This window comes from Ranitomeya variabilis, chromosome 3 (assembly GCF_051348905.1).
Source record: "Ranitomeya variabilis isolate aRanVar5 chromosome 3, aRanVar5.hap1, whole genome shotgun sequence".
NCBI lineage: Eukaryota > Metazoa > Chordata > Amphibia > Anura > Dendrobatidae > Ranitomeya > Ranitomeya variabilis.
In genome coordinates, this window is record NC_135234.1 from 35,206,577 (window position 1) to 35,223,693 (window position 17,117).

Genomic DNA, 17,117 nt, shown 5'->3' on the forward strand with positions numbered 1-17,117 from the left:
TTAATACATCCTATAACAGTGCTTGCCTTGTTTGCTGCTGCATCACACTGTTGACTCATGTACAGTCTGTGATCTATTAGTATACCCAAGGCTTTTTCACACTTGCTGTTCCTTAGTTATATTCCTCCCATTCCATAGATGTAATTTTCATTTTTCTAGCCCAGATGTAGACTCTTGCATTTCTCCCTATTAAATACTATTCCATTAGTCGCTGCCCATTGTTCAAGCTTGACTAAAGGCCCCGTCACACATAGCGAGATCGCTAGCGAGATCGCTGCTGAGTCACAAGTTTTGTGACGCAACAGCGACCTCAGTAGCGATCTCGCTATGTGTGACACGTACCAGCGATCAGGCCCCTGCTGTGAGATCGCTGGTCGTGTCGGAATGGCCTGGACCTTTTTTTGGTCGTTGAGGCCCCGCTGACATCGCTGAATCGGTGTGTGTGACACCGATCCAGCGATGTCTTCACTGGTAACCAGGGTAAACATCGGGTTACTAAGCGCAGGGCCGCGCTTAGTAACCCGATGTTTACCCTGGTTACCAGCGTAAATGTAAAAAAAAAAAAAACAGTACATACTCACCATCTGATGTCCGTCAGGTCCCTTGCCGTCTGCTTCCTGCTCTGACTGAGATCCGGCCGTACAGTGAGAGCAGAGCGCAGCAGTGACGTCACCGCTGCGCTCTGCTCTCACTGTACGGCGGCACTCAGTCAGAGCAGGAAGCAGACGGCAAGGGACCTGACGGACATCAGATGGTGAGTATGTAGTGTTTGTTTTTTTTGGTAACCAGGGTAAACATCGGGTTACTAAGCGCGGCCCTGCGCTTAGTAACCCGATGTTTACCCTGGTTACCCGGGTGCTGCAGGGGGACTTCGGCATCGTTGAAGACAGTTTCAACGATGCCGAAGTCGTTCCCCTGATCGTTGGTCGCTGGAGAGAGCTGTCTGTGTGACAGCTCCCCAGCGACCACACAGCGACAAAACAGCGACGCTGCAGCGATCAGCATCGTTGTCTGTATCGCTGCAGCGTCGCTGTGTGTGACGGGGCCTTAAATCCTTCTGAATCCTTTCTCTGTCTTCTCTAGCGTTAGCTATCCCTCCTAGCTTTGATCATCTGCAAATTTGATTAGTTTACCTTCAGTTCCCTTATCTAGATCATTTACATAAATGTTCAACAACACTGGGGCCAGGACAGAGCCTAGTGGTACCCCACTTTACAAAACCAGGAGTGGACAATAAGAAGGAAAGTATAATAGAAACACGTTTCCACTTCTGCATATTTCACCCAATCCTGATTTTGGCCTACAAATACTGCGGCAAAATACTGACCATACTGACAATACTGATTTTTTTTTTTAAATGTGACTGAAACCAAGAAACGCACATGCAAAGAACATAAACACCTCTTATCGCATTTGGCGAATCTTTCTCTGTCCTGACCCAGAACATGAAATCTACCCCAGCTCAAAGCTGGACGGATTTGTGCTACAATTTACACCAATTTATCATATAAACTAAAGTAAATTTATCAAATTGTAAGTGGCCGTGCCCATCTCGCTAAACTCTTTTTGTTTTAGCGTTTTTAAAAAGTAAGTGGAAAAGCACAAAACACCAAAATGTTGAAGATTTTATCATGAAATATGATGCGTCTTAAAGCTGATGTAACTTTTGGGGGCGGCACTGGTCTCTGCACGGCGGGTTCTCTCCTTACAATGCGCACTGACAGTGCTCTCTTGCTGGGTCATCACTTCTTAATAGAGCCGGCGAGGGAGTGCACTGTCACTGTGAAAAATATTGCAGAGCGACATGGGAGGTCGTACTGAGCATATGTCGGAACTGACCACCGACGAGTACTCAGTAGAGCAGACACTAGCCCAGCTCGTGAAATGGACATCACTGATAACGCTTCGTTTTAGGGTGGGGACAAAGGCTGCTGTAGTGTTCTGGAGAGGAGTCTCTACCGCTCTCCTCCACGGTGTCTGTTATTGTCTGTAGTGCTGGTGTTGTGCTGCAGCCAATCAGTGAACTTAAAGGCTCTGAGCGGCTCGTGCCATCTACTTTAAGCTCACAGATTGGTTGCAGCTCTGGCTACGAGACATCAGCGCTGCAGACAATAACAGACCCAGGCAGCAGAGCGCTGGACCTGGTGGCCAGTTGTTGTTTTGGTTTTTTTAAACTCACTGCAATTGAGTGGCAAATTTTCCGAAACGCAAAAATTCCTATAAAATGTCCCTGATACTTGGCGGGACCATGTTAAAGATTTTGTATTGGGTCCATGAACTTGAAGTTACACCATTGCTACTTGTATGTTTATGTAAACCTTCCAGATCTCCTTCTCCTTCTAATAACAGTCTTTGCTGAACATCTTTTCTATAGCTCAAATCAATAAGAAATTCGGAGATTACCGGCATTACGCATGGACCTTCTGCGAGAGATTAATTGCTGGTAACCCAATTTCTTCTAATCTGCTACAGTGAAGCCACAGAGAGACTGTAAAATTGCTTTATATGTCAAATACTGAGCAGTGGCAGCAAGTGGAAGAAGAAAGACGACTCTGCCATATGATGTACCATAAACTCCGGAATGAACACGATTGTGCCGTAAATGTGCAGCCATATAATGGAGCATTCTCCAAATGTTAGCACAAACCCTCGTCCTCTGGAAGCGGCTCATGGCACACGAAACAAGAAACAACTGGAAAATTGGACAAGATGACACTTGACTTACGCCCAACTTTTAGATTATACATTAACAAATGCACGGCCGGTCAATTTTCTGACACTTTTTTCAGTTTTCTTCCAAGAGGCATAAGCTTCTCATTTATCTGTCGACATAGCCCCGGTATGAGAGCTTTTTTTTTGACGAGTGATAGTTTTGAGTGGTAAAAACAAGAAAACAAGTTGTAAAAAAGGAAATAAAGTCCAATTTCAGGCTCCATATCTCACCTTCCACTATGGCTTTGATCGTGAGACTACCATCATTTTACAGACAATCATCTTGGCTATCTCACACATAAATTTGACTATTTAGCATATGGTTAGTTATGTAGATTATCATCATGTCACTACATTGCTATTGTTTTCCTCCTAGTGGTGGAAGGATCTTTTTCTTCCTGTATACTACAAAATACAACCTGTTCTCACATTCCGTAACAGCTCAGTGTGTTATTAGATTGATTTCCAAGTGAAAGGTCACTGGGTCGAATCGAGGAGCAGCCATGAAGAAAGTTTTCCAAGAAAAGAGAAACAGCATCATCCAGCTAATCGATAGCGGTCTCTCGGCCAAACTGCATCATGTGAGCACCATGACAGTTGTAAGAATAAGAAATGAAGACCATCCATCCATTCAGAAGCCAAGAGGTGGACGTCCAGGCAAAATATCTGAGTCCACAAGTCAGCTCATCACAAGGTCTATCAGTTCTGGTGGGACAAATACAGCAGTGGAGGAGGCTCTTATGCTTCGTAATAGTGAGATCACAGATGTCCGTGAAAGCACCGTGCAACACACATTACACAAGTTTGGAATGGTGGCCCGAAAAATGGTGAAGAAGCCTCAACCTCTATATCGTCATATGAAGCGTTGGTTCCAGTTTGCAAAAAAACACAAAAGGTGGACAGCAGAAGATTGAAAACGGGTGATTTGGAGCGATGAGACGAACGTCAATGAACTAGGCTCTGATGGGTGCAAATGGGTCTTGAAGAAACAAGGGAAAGATGGGCTAACAGATCGAGAAATTGAAGGAACTGTCAGGTTCGGTGGAGGAAGCCTGATGATATGAGGTTGTTTCACAATACTTGACTAAGATCGTTGGTGGTCACAATGTTGAGCTATATATGAGTATCCTACAAGGATAATTACTTAGTACACACGAGTACTATGGATATGAGAAGAATGACATAGTGTTCCAGTAGGACAACGACCGAAGCATACGTCGAGATTGGTGAAGAAATGATTCAATGACGTAGAGGTGCTGGATTGGTCCCCAGACCTCAACCCAATCCAACACTTGTGGGTAGAGTTGAAAAAACACCGGATTACGTACCGGTAATGCTCTTTTATAGAGCCACGACAGCACCCACTTGAGAGAGGGGATCCGCCCCTTAGGAACAGGAAACCCTATGGAGAGAATAAAAGGGGCGGTCCCCCTCGCTCCCACAGTTGGGTTACAGAGAATGAGAGGAACCGCCCACCAGTATTAGTAGGCAATCCAATATCATCGTTTATCTTTAGTTAACATAAGTATAGCTAACTACAAGAACCATTCACCCTTATCAGTGCTCATATATAAAATTTACTTATTAGGGTGGGAAGTAAAGGGGTGCTGTCGTGGCTCTATAAAAGAGCATTACCGGTACGTAATCCGGTGTTTTCTCTTCGCCACGACAGCACCCACTTGAGAGACTTACAGAGATAGTCATTTGGGAGGGATCACCGTGTTAAGAACAGATCTACCGAAAGACAAGTCAGATGAGGAAGACAAGTCCAATCTATAGTGAGTATAGAAGGTAGTAGGAGAAGACCAGGTTGCGGCCTTACATATCAGTTCTATTGGAACCTCCGCTCTCTCAGCCCAGGATGAAGACATCGCACGGGTAGAGTGTTCTTTTACAGTCTCGGGCGGATTCTCCCCTTTGCTGAATAGGCCAGACAAATTGCGTCCGAAATCCATCGAGACAACGTGTTCTTCGTGACACCAGAACCTTTCTTGTGGCCCTGGAAGGAAACAAAGAGAGCCCTGCTCTTCCTCCAGGGGCTAGTTCTGTCTAGGTAAGCTATTACTGCTCTTTTAACATCTAAAGTATGGTACCTTTCCTCTTCCTGATTTGTGGGATTACTATAGAAGGAAGGAAGATCTCTTGGGATCTGTGAAACTTGGTCCGTACTTTAGGTACGTAAGAAGGGTCTGTTTTTAAGACAATCCTATCCTGGAAAATTGACAGAAAGGAAGGATCTATCGATAACGTCTGAATATCGCCTACTCTTCTGGCTGATACTAAAGCAACAAGGAAAGCTGTTTTAAGAGTAACATACTTTATATGGGCTGAGTGTATAGGCTCGAATGGTCCCCCTGTTAGGGCCTCTAGAACTAGATTAAGATCCCATGGTGGTATGTGGGGAATCTGGATTGGTTCTGCCCGTTGGCATGCTGAGATGAACCGTGCTACCCATCTGTCTCCTGCAATATTGTGACTATACAGAGCTCCTAGAGCAGAAACCTGCACTTTTAGTGTACTGACCGATAAGCCTAAGTCACGTCCTTTCTGAAGAAATTCTAAAATTGCAGAAATAGGAATTTCTTCTGATAGAGCTGCAGGGTAGAAAGTTAGAAATTTTTTCCCCATATTCTCACATATATGGTTGTTGTAGACCTCTCTCTACTAAGTAGAAGGGTATCAATCAATCAATCTCTCTGAAAACCCCCTTAGTTTTAATAGTTGCCTTTCAAATACCAGGCTGTCAACCGTAGGCCCTTCACATGATGGTGGTTGAAGGGACCCTGAGAGAGAAGGTCCTGAGTCTCTGGAAGGATCCATGGATCTGCAAGCGACATGGCCCTGAGGCACGAAAAACATGGCCTCTTGGGCCAGAATGGTGCTATTAGGATTATGCTCGCTTTGTCTTCCCTTATCTTCCTGATTACGGTCGGAAGGAGTATTAATGGAGGGAAGGCATAAGCTTGTCGGAATGTCCATGGAACTTGGAGAGCATTTAGGATATCTGGGTTGTCGGACAGGAACAATGAAGCGAACTTTTTGACCTGTCTGTTGCCTCTTGTTTCAAACAGGTCTATGTCGGGGGTGCCCCCCCTCTTGGCTATCATCTTGAAGATATGCCGACTGAGTTCCCACTCTCCTTGGTGGAGAGTGACGGCTGAGGAAATCTGCCTTCGAATTTTCCACTCCTCTGACATGCAATGTCAACCAAGACCGGAGATGTATCTCGGCCATAGATAGGATCTTGTCTGTTTTAGACATGAGAGTTCCCGATTGGGTTCCTCCTTGATGGTTTATATATGCAACGGATATCATGTTGTCTGACAGTATCCTTGTGTGAGTTCCGTGTAACTGTGGAAGGAATTTACATATGGCATGATAAACTGCTTTCAGCTCTCTTTCATTAAAGGAATCCTTCGACTCACTAAGAGACCATTGGCTCTGAACTATCTGGTCTTCCAAATGTGCTCCCCAACCAGTAGGACTGGCGTCAGAAAAAAATTATTCTTGAAGGTTTAATCACCCAGGGGACTCCACCGATCAGATGGTCTGGTTCTAACCACCAGTGGAGAGACTAACACATTTAATGGGAGGCAGAGGCGACTACTCAAATGGCCTTGCAATTTTTCATCTTCCCGTAAAATGGTGTATTGTAACCGCCTAGCGTGAAACTGAGCCCATGCAACTGCCGGAATATATGATGTAAAGGAACCCAAAAGAGACATACCTTCTCTAAGGGAAATTACCGGGTTATTAATAACTGATTGTACTTTCTTTTTTATTTTTAACTGTTTGGATTCTGGGAGGAAGCATCGCTGACATTCAGAGTCTAGGATAAGACCCAGAAATGTCTGACGGGTTGTTGGAGATAATCTGGATTTTTCCCAGTTAATTAACCATCCCATTTCCTGTAGAGATGAGATCGTATCAGATAGGGGCTGTTCACATTGTGAGGGGGAGTTTCTTACCACCAGAAGGTCATCTAAATATGGAACTATGAGGGTATCTTTTAATCTTAAAAACGACATTACTTCCGACATTAGAAAAGACTCCGGGAACTATTGACAGTCCGAAGGGCATTGCTGTGTATTGAAAATGACGTATTTGCCCCTTGATCATGATTGCTACACGCAGATATTGCTGATGTTCAATATAAATTGGTAGATGGTAATATGCATCTTTTAGGTCGAGGACTGCCATAAAGCACCCAGGGAATAGAAGTTTTACTGTGGACCTAATTGATTCCGTCTTGGAGGTTTGATTTACTAGAAAGAGATTCAATTTTTTTTTTTTTTTTAAGATTTATTATAGCCCTATATGATCCGTCAGGCTTTGGGATCAAAAATAAAGGGGAGTAAAAACCTTTTCCCCTCTGATGGAACGGAACTTCCACTAATACTCTCTTGGATAGGAGATGAATTATTTCCTGTTCCAAAAATTGTTGTTGGGCTTCAGACTTTAAAGAAGTCAATAGGAATGAGTCCGGAGGGACTCGGGCAAACTTTAATTTTAAGTCTAAAGTTATGAGGCTAGTTGCCCAGGAGTTATATGTAACTGCACACCATTGTGTGGTGAAAAAGGACAATCTGCCACCTACTGGCAAATCTGCACTAACGCGGTTTGTCTTCCATTTTAAATGGACGTTTCCCGAAAAAGGTGCCTCTTTGTTTGTTATCTCTATTGGCCCAGCGGTCTTGGTTTTTAAAATCCCTTTTATTAAGGATGGGTCTTCGGAATGCTCTCCTATAAGATGGAAAAAGCTATTAGGGAATCCCTTTTCTCTTTCACCCGCCTTAGTTAGAATCTCATCTAACTTTGTACCAAAAAGGTACTCACCCTGGCATGGAAGGCCACATAATTTGATTTTTGTTTGGGCGTCTCCCTTCCAACCTTTTTAGCCACAGGGCGCGACGGGCCGCGTTAGTGAGGCCTGCTGACTTGGCAGCCAACCTGATAGAGTCTGCAGATGAGTCCGCTAAAAATGCTGTAGCGCCTCTGATTAGGGTTAAAGAGATCAGTTTTTCTCTAGACAGGCCCCCTTTTTAGACCTTCCTCCAGGTCTTTAAGCCAGACTAACATGGACTTTGCCGTACATGTAGCTGATATAGCCGGTTTGAATGCCCCAGTACATGATTCCCATGCCCGTTTTAACAAAGAGTCAGCTTTGTGATCTAGGGGGTCTTGTAAGGAACCAGAATCTTCCACAGGCAGCAAGGATTCTTTGGACATAGATGCCACCGCTGCGTCTACCTTCGGGGCTTTAACCCACACAGACATGTCCTCATCCTTAAAGGGATAACGCCTCTTTGATGACGATGGTAATCCTCCCTGCCCCTGACTCTCCCATTCTTTCTTAACCAGATCTTTGATTGGTGTTATTACGGGAAAGGTAGGCCTTTTCTTTTCTGACAATCCTGCGATCATTATATCTTGCGGTGTCCTAAGGTCTTTACTTTCTTTTATACCCACGGTGTTAAATACAGACCTGACAAGATTATCTATACTGTCTGTAGGAAAGCACATATCTTGCTCCCCTTTCGAGGAATTATATTCCAGGGACACATCCGTATCTTCCTTATCAGAAGAATGATCTGATCTTGGAGAATTATACTTCCTGCTCTTAGTTTCAGGAATACTTTCTGAACTACGGAACGCTCGTAACTCGTCCCTGATCACTCTCAATACAGACATAACACATTTTCTTTGTGTAATTATCCGGGAGGGGCTGGGTACATAAGGCACATTGTCTGTGCTTCGATTTCGATCTTTTTGTCTAGGGTATATAAATAAGAGGGGCCATGATTAGCTTAATAGGGAGGGTACACACTCACCCCAGTGAAGCAGATGGTCAAGGTACCGGCCGTAGAGGAGGAGATGCAAGCACAGGCTGAGATGAAGATCGGTCAGATCTCTTCTCTTTTGTGCTCTTTGAGGAGGAATTTCGTCCGCTGCATGCGCTGCTGCGAGGGAAGTTAGCTGTGACCTCTGAAAGCACCGCTGAGTCCTGAGGTGGCGTCGCCATGCTTGGACGCCGAGGAATCAGAGCCGGCGTCATTCAATGCTGGGCGCAGCCATCTTCTTCCTGTTGAACCCGGAAGTCCTCACCACTTCCGGGTCGCGGCCATCTTGGATCTTGTGTGCACTGCCCGGCGTCATCTCTCCTCTGCTCTCGCCCTGGACGCTTCCATATCACCTCCAGGGGAGCCAAATGGCAGCTACACACTCGCGCATATCGCTAGCAGCAGCGTCGCGCATCGGAGCATGAATATCTGCCGCAGGCCCGCTGATGCGTCCTCCTGCCCGTGATCCATGTGACCTCCTGCCCTGGCCTCACGGAGCCTGCCAGCAGAGGGGGGAAAACTGACACCAGGACCCCCGACGCTGCTTCCAGCACTGGAGCCCCTGCCGTCCTCACAGGTAAACCGCACAGGCGGCATCCAGGCTAGGTATCCTCTTCTCCATGGGTTCCCTTAGGAACAGGAAACCAACTGTGGGAGCGAGGGGGACCGCCCCTTTTATTCTCTCCATAGGGTTTCCTGTTCCTAAGGGGCGGATCCCCTCTCTCAAGTGGGTGCTGTCGTGGCGAAGAGAAAAAAAGCTGTATACATACCCAAGGGAGTCGACCAGTATGCACCAAGTTTGGGAACGTGTAGAAGAGACCTGGGATCAGAATGAATTGCGACATCTGATGGACAGCAGCCCAGAAGTATTCAGGCAGTGTTAAAAGCCAAAAGGTGGATTTACAAAATACTAACAAAATAACTAAAATGAGAAATTTAGATAATGCAGTGACATGACAAGAATCTGCATAACTAATCATATGGTAAATGGTTGTGCTTGGGTCCTGGGTTCAAATCCCACCAAGGACAACATCTGCAAGGAGTTTATATGTTCTCCCTGTGTTCCAGTGGGATTCCGCCGAGTTCTCTCACACACCAAAGACCATACTGATAGGGATTCTAGATTGTGAGCCCCAATGGGGACAGTGATGATAATGTCTGTTAAGCGCTGTGGAATTAATGGCGCTATATAAGCGAGTTAAATAAATACATAAATAAAGAAAATAAATAATTGTAAGTCAAATTTATGTATGAGACAGCCAATAGTAGTCTCACGTTCAAAGCTGTAGTGGATGGCGAGATATAGAGCCAGATAGTCAAACCTTCAAAGCCTTGTTACCCGTTAGATTGTCCCTGTATATGGTTCCTGCACCCATTTTCTGAAACCCAGAACTGTAATCTTTCCTTTGCTTTACCAGAACATCCGGAGATTGTTTTGTATAAATGACAACTTTCTTCCAAAAAAGGCACCAAGGCACCACCGCTGTTCACAGGTTGTGTCTGGCACTGCAGCCCAGCTCCATTAAAGTGAATTGTACGGAGCTGCAATGCCAGACACAATCTGTACACTGGAGTGGAGCAGCTTTTGGAACCGAGCAGACATGGAGTGAAGGGTTAAGAGCACGTCCCCAGAAAAGACAGAAGGAACGACTGGTTGAACCACCAGCAGAGATTTCACATACTGCGCTCCAATAGCAACAAAAGTGAATATCAGTACAATAGAGCGACTCAGCACAAAATGGAAAAAGCAGCAGAATTAGGGGAGCTTATGGATTTTTAGGAGGTATTTAACTTAATTTTTTAACAAGTCACAGATCCTCTTTAAAGCGCCACTCCAGCAGTTTTTTTTTATTGCAGCACTGGAGCGGTGCTTCTAATCTAACGTCCCTATCCCTAGTCTTATACTTACCAGACGCAGTCTTCATCTGTTCTCGGCACCGCTCCCGTCAGTTTGTGATCTGCCGGATCGCTCCAGTGTTAGCTGCGCGATCAGGAAGTCACAACTCAACGTACGTCTGGGAGTGCCAGAAAGAAAGAGGACAGAACGAGGCTTAGACTAAAGGTACCTTCACATTAAGCGACGCTGCAGCGATAGTGACAACGATGCCGATCGCTGCAGCGTCGCTGTTTGATCGCTGGAGAGCTGTCACACAGACCGCTCTCCAGCGACCAACGATGCCGAGGTCCCCGGGTAACCAAGGTAAACATCGGGTTGCTAAGCGCAGGGCCGCGCTTAGTAACCCGATGTTTACCCTGGTTACCAGCGTAAAATGTAAAAAAACCAAACAATTACATTCGTGTCCCCCGGTGTGCGCTTCCTGCACTGTGTGAGCGCCGGCCCTAACAGCAGAGCGGTGACGTCACCGCTGTGCTGTACTTTCACTTTACGGCGCTCAGTCAGTGTGGGAAGCGGACGCCGGGGGACGTGAAGGTGAGTATGTACTGTTTGTTTTTTTTACATTTTACACTGGTAACCAGGGTAAACATCGGGTTACTAAGCGCGGCCCTGCGCTTAGTAACCCGATGTTTACCCTGGTTACCAGTGTAAAACATCGCTGGCATCGTTGCTGTTGGTGTCAAACACGACGATACACGCCGGTCTGATGACCAAATAAAGTTCTGAACTTTGTTCAACGACCAGCGACATCACAGCAGGATCCTGATCGCTGCTGCGTGTCACACTCAACGATATCGCTAGCCAGGACGCTGCAACGTCACGGATCGCTAGCGATATCGTTTAGTGTGACGGTACCTTTACATTTAGCAATTGTGACTTCCAGTCAGTTAGACATTGTGGTCACAAGACCAGAGCTGCGCCGGGAACTGCTGAAGACGGTGGCTGGTGAATACAATACCCGGCTCAGGAAACTTACATTAGTAGCACCGCCAAAAATGACCCGCCAGATTACAGTTCTGGTTCAATAAAGAAGTTGGTGAGAGGTAACTTTTCAGGGGTGCCCAATTTAGAAAACCCATTCTCATATTCTCTATTAGGGAATTTTTAATTTACTCATATAGCGCCGTCACTGGCAGACACAAATAGAAAAGGGCCCCTGTGCAAGAACAATATACGGGCCCCTTGCCGTCCGATAGCTCCTCATTATGCACAATTCCACCTGCTTTGGAGTTGAACGTGGACCCCATTACCTCTTGGTCCCCTGTGCATCAATAGTACATCTGCCCCTGATCACCCACATCTTCAACAGATCTCATCACTGTCCCCATTGGGGCTCACAATATGATTCCCTAACAGTATGTGTTTGGAGTGTGGGAAGAAACCGGAGAACCTGGCGGAAACCCACAAACACGGGGAGAACATACAAACTCTTTGCAGATATTGTCCTTGGTGGGATGTTCAGGATCCTCATCTCTCGGAAAACATCTACAAAGAGCGCTCCTAAGTCTGGATGACCAATTTGAGCTCTTTTTTCAAGTTTTTTTTTGCCCAAAGTGGAAAACCACCTAAATTTGGGGACTGAGATACAGAAGCTGTAACTTACTCACATTTATAAGGCTTATATGGAGGCTGTGAGGACACACAAATCAAGGTTACTAGTTATTTTGGTCTGGACCTTTTTCTTAGGACTATTCCTTTGATATAATTAATGAACGTTATCACACAGTCTTTTTGAACCTCACACCTGAGGATGCCTGATACGCTGCCTCTCGTAAAGACCTTTTATCTTTATACTGCCAACAACACTAGACTTATCTGCTTTTCGCTATATAAAAAAACCCGACTTTCTAAAAATATTCAAACAATACTTTTTAAATTGTTGTTTTTTTTTTCAAAAACAGCGCCACTCTTGTCCATAGGATGTATCTGGTATTGCAGTTTACTCCACTTGACTTAAATGTGGGTAAACCATGCTAATAGACTCTATCCAGGTGGTCTGAGTAAAACAAACAAACAAAAAAAATACAGATCGGTTTGTGTACGGTATTTTGTCCAGTGCAATTTTCCAAAAACGGTTGATGGTGGTTTTGTCGTCAAGTCCTCCCATACTCATAACGCTAACTGCATTGAGGTAGTCAGCTATATGATGTCGATGACCACACCATAGAGGCAGAGCGTGCATCTGCTATAGGGTCATTGATTAGAGAGGGCTCCGTTCTGGTTGGTTCCATCACTGATGCTTTCAGTCGTAGAATGTCGGTTTCTAGAGTTAGGGCATGAGCACATTGACTTTTTTTTTTTAGGTGCATGTTAAATGTGATACGATAAAGCAAAATAATCCCACAAATATGAGCCTTTGATTGCAAACAAGATTTGTTATTTTTCACACCCGAAAAAGTACATTTTCCTAACAAATTCTTGGAAGACCATGTTGCAAAAAAAAGAGCAGACCCTAGTGAAAGTCTTAAGAGCAAAGCTAAAGTTTAGATTAAGAAATTTTAATTTACAAGAATTCAACCACAGATAAGTCTGATTATTCATTAATTAGGTCTCCAGCAGTCGACTATAAGAGGGTATTACTTAAAACTTTTTTTCAATGGCACCACATGGAAGAGAAATGTCACAAGACCTGAGAATGAAAATAATTAATGTCGAAAGGTGAAGGCTACAAGAAAGATCAGCAAAGCTTTACTTATGAGTTAAATACTGGAGCAAAAGTGCTAGAAAAATGTAACAAAAATGGAATTGCAACCATTCCACAGAGTTGTCAAGGCCTACCACGGAAGTTATCACTAAAGCAGGAGCATCTTTAAAAAAAAATATGACTACTGAGACTGTATGCAGGGAAGAGACCAAGATAAAAGATTTTGCCAGTGATGGCTTCAAAGAAAAATGCATGGCGTCTACAGTGAGACCTGGTGGTGGCAATGTCCTTACATGGGACTGTATGAGCGCTACTGGTGTTGGCTTGCTACATATCAGTGATGACATCATGAATTCACAGATGTACTGCTCTGTAAGTGAAAGAAAAGATGTTCCCATCACTCTGTGCTCTTGGCAGATGTGCACTTTTCCAACATGACAATGATCCAAAATCAAAACACGTCTGTTGCATTTTTGAAGTACAGGGTGAAAGTGATTCAGTGTCCGAGTGTCTCCTGATCTGGACCCAACCGAACATCTATGGGGAGTTCTGAAGAGACCAGTTGTCATCACTCTCCATCCAGCATCCAGGTTCTAGAAGAGCTCGTTCTTGGAGAACGGAGAACGATAGATGTGGCAATATGTCGCCAACTTGTTGATTCCTGGCCTGGAAGATTGGTATTGCCCTTACAAATCATGGAGGTCTTACAAAGTAATAGATGTAGTAATTTTTGATCTGGGGTGTACTCAGTTTTGCATTAACTAATTTGAGTAAAACTGAAGATTCTGTAATGAAAGTTATATTATTCACCGAACCGTATATTTAGAAATTGTTCTGGTGTTCAGTGAGCTATTGAGATCTTACTTGTCCAAGGCGGTGTACTCATCCATGCTGAGCACCGTATATTACAATCTTGCTTATTTTCACGTATGCTACTGATTTATTACAGAAAAATTTAAATGATAGTTACTCCTTAAGTCAAAGGTGTCTAATCCTGCACCAAATTTATCATTTTAAATTATAAAATAGCTACCAAGAGGTGGCAATAGAATGAGAAGGAAAATTTTCACAACTTTTGGAAAGTAGTATTGCCGGAGGGTTTCTCTCCTTGAAGGGGTTATCCACCCTTTTTTATATTTTACAAACAACTTCAGTGTGTTCTAACAAAAAAAAAGAAAATCCATGCACCATTTCCGTGTTGCTCTTTTATACAGCTGCCTGGATCTCCCACCAGTGTTCTCACTTGCTCTTTTGTTGGGGTCAGGTCGTTAATCGGTGGCCTTAGTGATTATGAGTCATTCTTCTAGCATCATGGCTTACATTGGTGAGTGGTGACGTCACATGACGGGACTGGGCAGTGGTATAGAGAAGCAAATAAGGGTAGGTGTGTGCATTTTTTTGCCATTAGAGCACACTGGTGCCATTTATAAACTAGAAAAAGGTGGACAACCCCTTCAACTGCATTAAAGGCATCTCAGCCAACCACCCAATGCCCTGCTCTGTACTGATAAAAGGACAAGTATCTCGAGACAAACGTCTATAGATGGATTTCTGGATGGCTAATACCCAAAACAGCCGACTACAGATTAATTTCTGGATTACAATTATCCAAAACAGCCGACTACAAATTAATTTCTGGATGGCTAATACCCAAAACAGCCGACTACAGATTAATTTCTGGATTACAATTATCCAAAACAGCCGACTACAGATTAATTTCTGGATGGCTAATATCCAAAACAGCCGACTACTGAGGGATTTCTGGATGGCTAATATCCCTGGTGAGAGGGTTTCCAGTGCATGGATCCTCTCCCCAATATCTTCCGACACATCTCAGTGATATTAGAAAACCATTGTTAAAGTACGGTGTTAACTATACACAACTTTGGTCTTTACTCTGTGCGGTGTCCACAATCATTAGGAAAGCAGAAAGGATCCAGCGAAACAGAACTCCAGCAACATTCTGGTTTCTCTAGAAGAAATCATAGCAGCCGCTCATACAGCGGATTATCTGCTATCTCCGGGATGCACAGCTCCATTGTCTCCTCCAGTCATATTAGACAATACTACATAAGAATGAGGCTTCTCTGCCCGGGAGAGGGATTTAAGGGTTAGAACCGGCAGGAACTTTGTATGCCGGGGACACTGTTACTAATGCCGCCTGAATACTAACCAGTCCTCCCTGTGCACTGGGAGCGTGCCGTAATGTCACTACATGGAGTTTTATCTAATTGCGCCCTTCAGACAAGTCAGAAGAGGAAGCACTCCATACATGTGAATTGTAGGCATAGCAGAACATAACATACGCTGGGTCAAGTCTGGACATTTAAGGCTCCACCAATTAAAGGGACATCTACTTACAAGGTCCAGATTATGTCTTAATAATAAGAGTTGTCTTCATAAAAAAAAGTTGATTAAAACTTTTCTCAAAATCTATGTTCCTACCAATCTAGTCCCCATTGTCATTGCTACTGAGCTTCCACAGAATATTGCTTATTGGTTATGCAGGTAGATGTGACGGAAATTTTCCAACACAGACAAAAATGGAAGTTCCTTTAGGATGCCTCATCGCAGCACCATTTTCAGCCACTGTTTGTGCAACACAACTCAATTCAATGCCCACCTTGATAGCTCGAGTCTGGAGCACTTTTCCAATATCAGTTAGGCCAACCACCTCCACTCCTCCGGCCTCCTTGATTAACAAGGCCATTGGCCATGGTACAGCCATTCTTTTAGTTTTTGCCTTGTTCTGGTTTCTGTGTAGACTGGTGCTGTTAGGATGTGCGAAAGCAGGTTTCATCCAAAATAGGACTAGCCCAAGTGAAGCCTGTTCTGTCAATCAAGGAGTAGGAAGGTGGAACTGGGTGAACGGTCTAGGTGAAGATTCTCCAGAATGCGGAGCACTGGCCATGGTGTGCCAAGCACCAAAGTGGCACAATACTTACAAGACAATTTTCTGGATATAAGTGCGGTGGGTCCTCACTGATAGCAGACATCTGGAGACCTTCCATCTAGGTTAGGCTGCTTTCACATCTCTGATTAACACTTGGGCATGAAACATCTCCTATTTATCGCGTGAACAACCTGCAGCTTGTTCTGCGCATGGGCCAGTCGCACTGGGATGTACGCATGGGTGGGATTTTATCCTAAGACATTGCTGCCCCAAGTTTAGCCAATTGCCATCAATCAGAAAAGGGGATACGGAGCTGGGTGGTCCAACTGAGTCAAGGTGCACCAAATTTCCGCAATCCTGTCTGACAGCGAATCTGGAAGAAAAATCTGGAACAAAATTTGCTTGTGCTAAAAAAAAAAAAAAAAAAATCAAATGCTCTGACTACTAACTCTGGTACATGACCTGGGTCATGTTCTGATCCCTCTCCAAATGCTTGATCCTCTTCCTCCGAGAGGGAGGCCGAAATGGACTCGGCTCTCGGTTCCTCTGATGGTTCATCTCAGATGGGTATCTTCTCAATCTGGTAAGGAAAAGCCACCAATCCCTGACTCTTGATGTGGCCTTCTGGTCAGGAGTGATGGGGTAAGGTTTGTTGGGGGTCCTTCGGTACATCACATCCTGGTGCACTTTTTTGAGGGTGGCACACTCAGATTTTTTTGGTCACTTAGATGAAGACCATGATTTTGGCTTCTGAAAAGGGAACCTGTCTCACAATTTTGGGAGGCATGAGTGAGAACCTCAATGTACGACAGCAGCCAGGTATATTGTCTCTGAAAGATTCCAACGTCTTAAGAGAAAATACAGAAAGAAGACCATAGTTGGAGACCAGACTAGTCTGGCACCACCCCTGGCTGGCTTCTCCCAGGTGATTGACAGTTCTTTTCCATGGTGAGAGACCTGAAGAGGCCCTGGGAGAGGCTGGATCTCCGAACTATAAACTTCTCTGAAACTCTGGAGCATTGCGGAGCTGCAATCACGTAGAAAGGCTTTGATTCATGCTGCCCATGGTTTGGCAGGTAGATGGTTGGCAGGGCTCCCATTCAGCGGCCATAGATTACTGATGTGACCATT

General features: G+C 44.6%; 1 protein-coding gene across 6 annotated transcripts in view; it reads right to left on the bottom strand.

Annotated features, from left to right (window-relative positions):
• Window positions 1–17,117, bottom strand: part of GRIK1 (glutamate ionotropic receptor kainate type subunit 1) — a 373,798-nt gene that overhangs the window by 340,290 nt on the left and 16,391 nt on the right. The gene's annotated exons all lie outside the window — the stretch shown is intronic.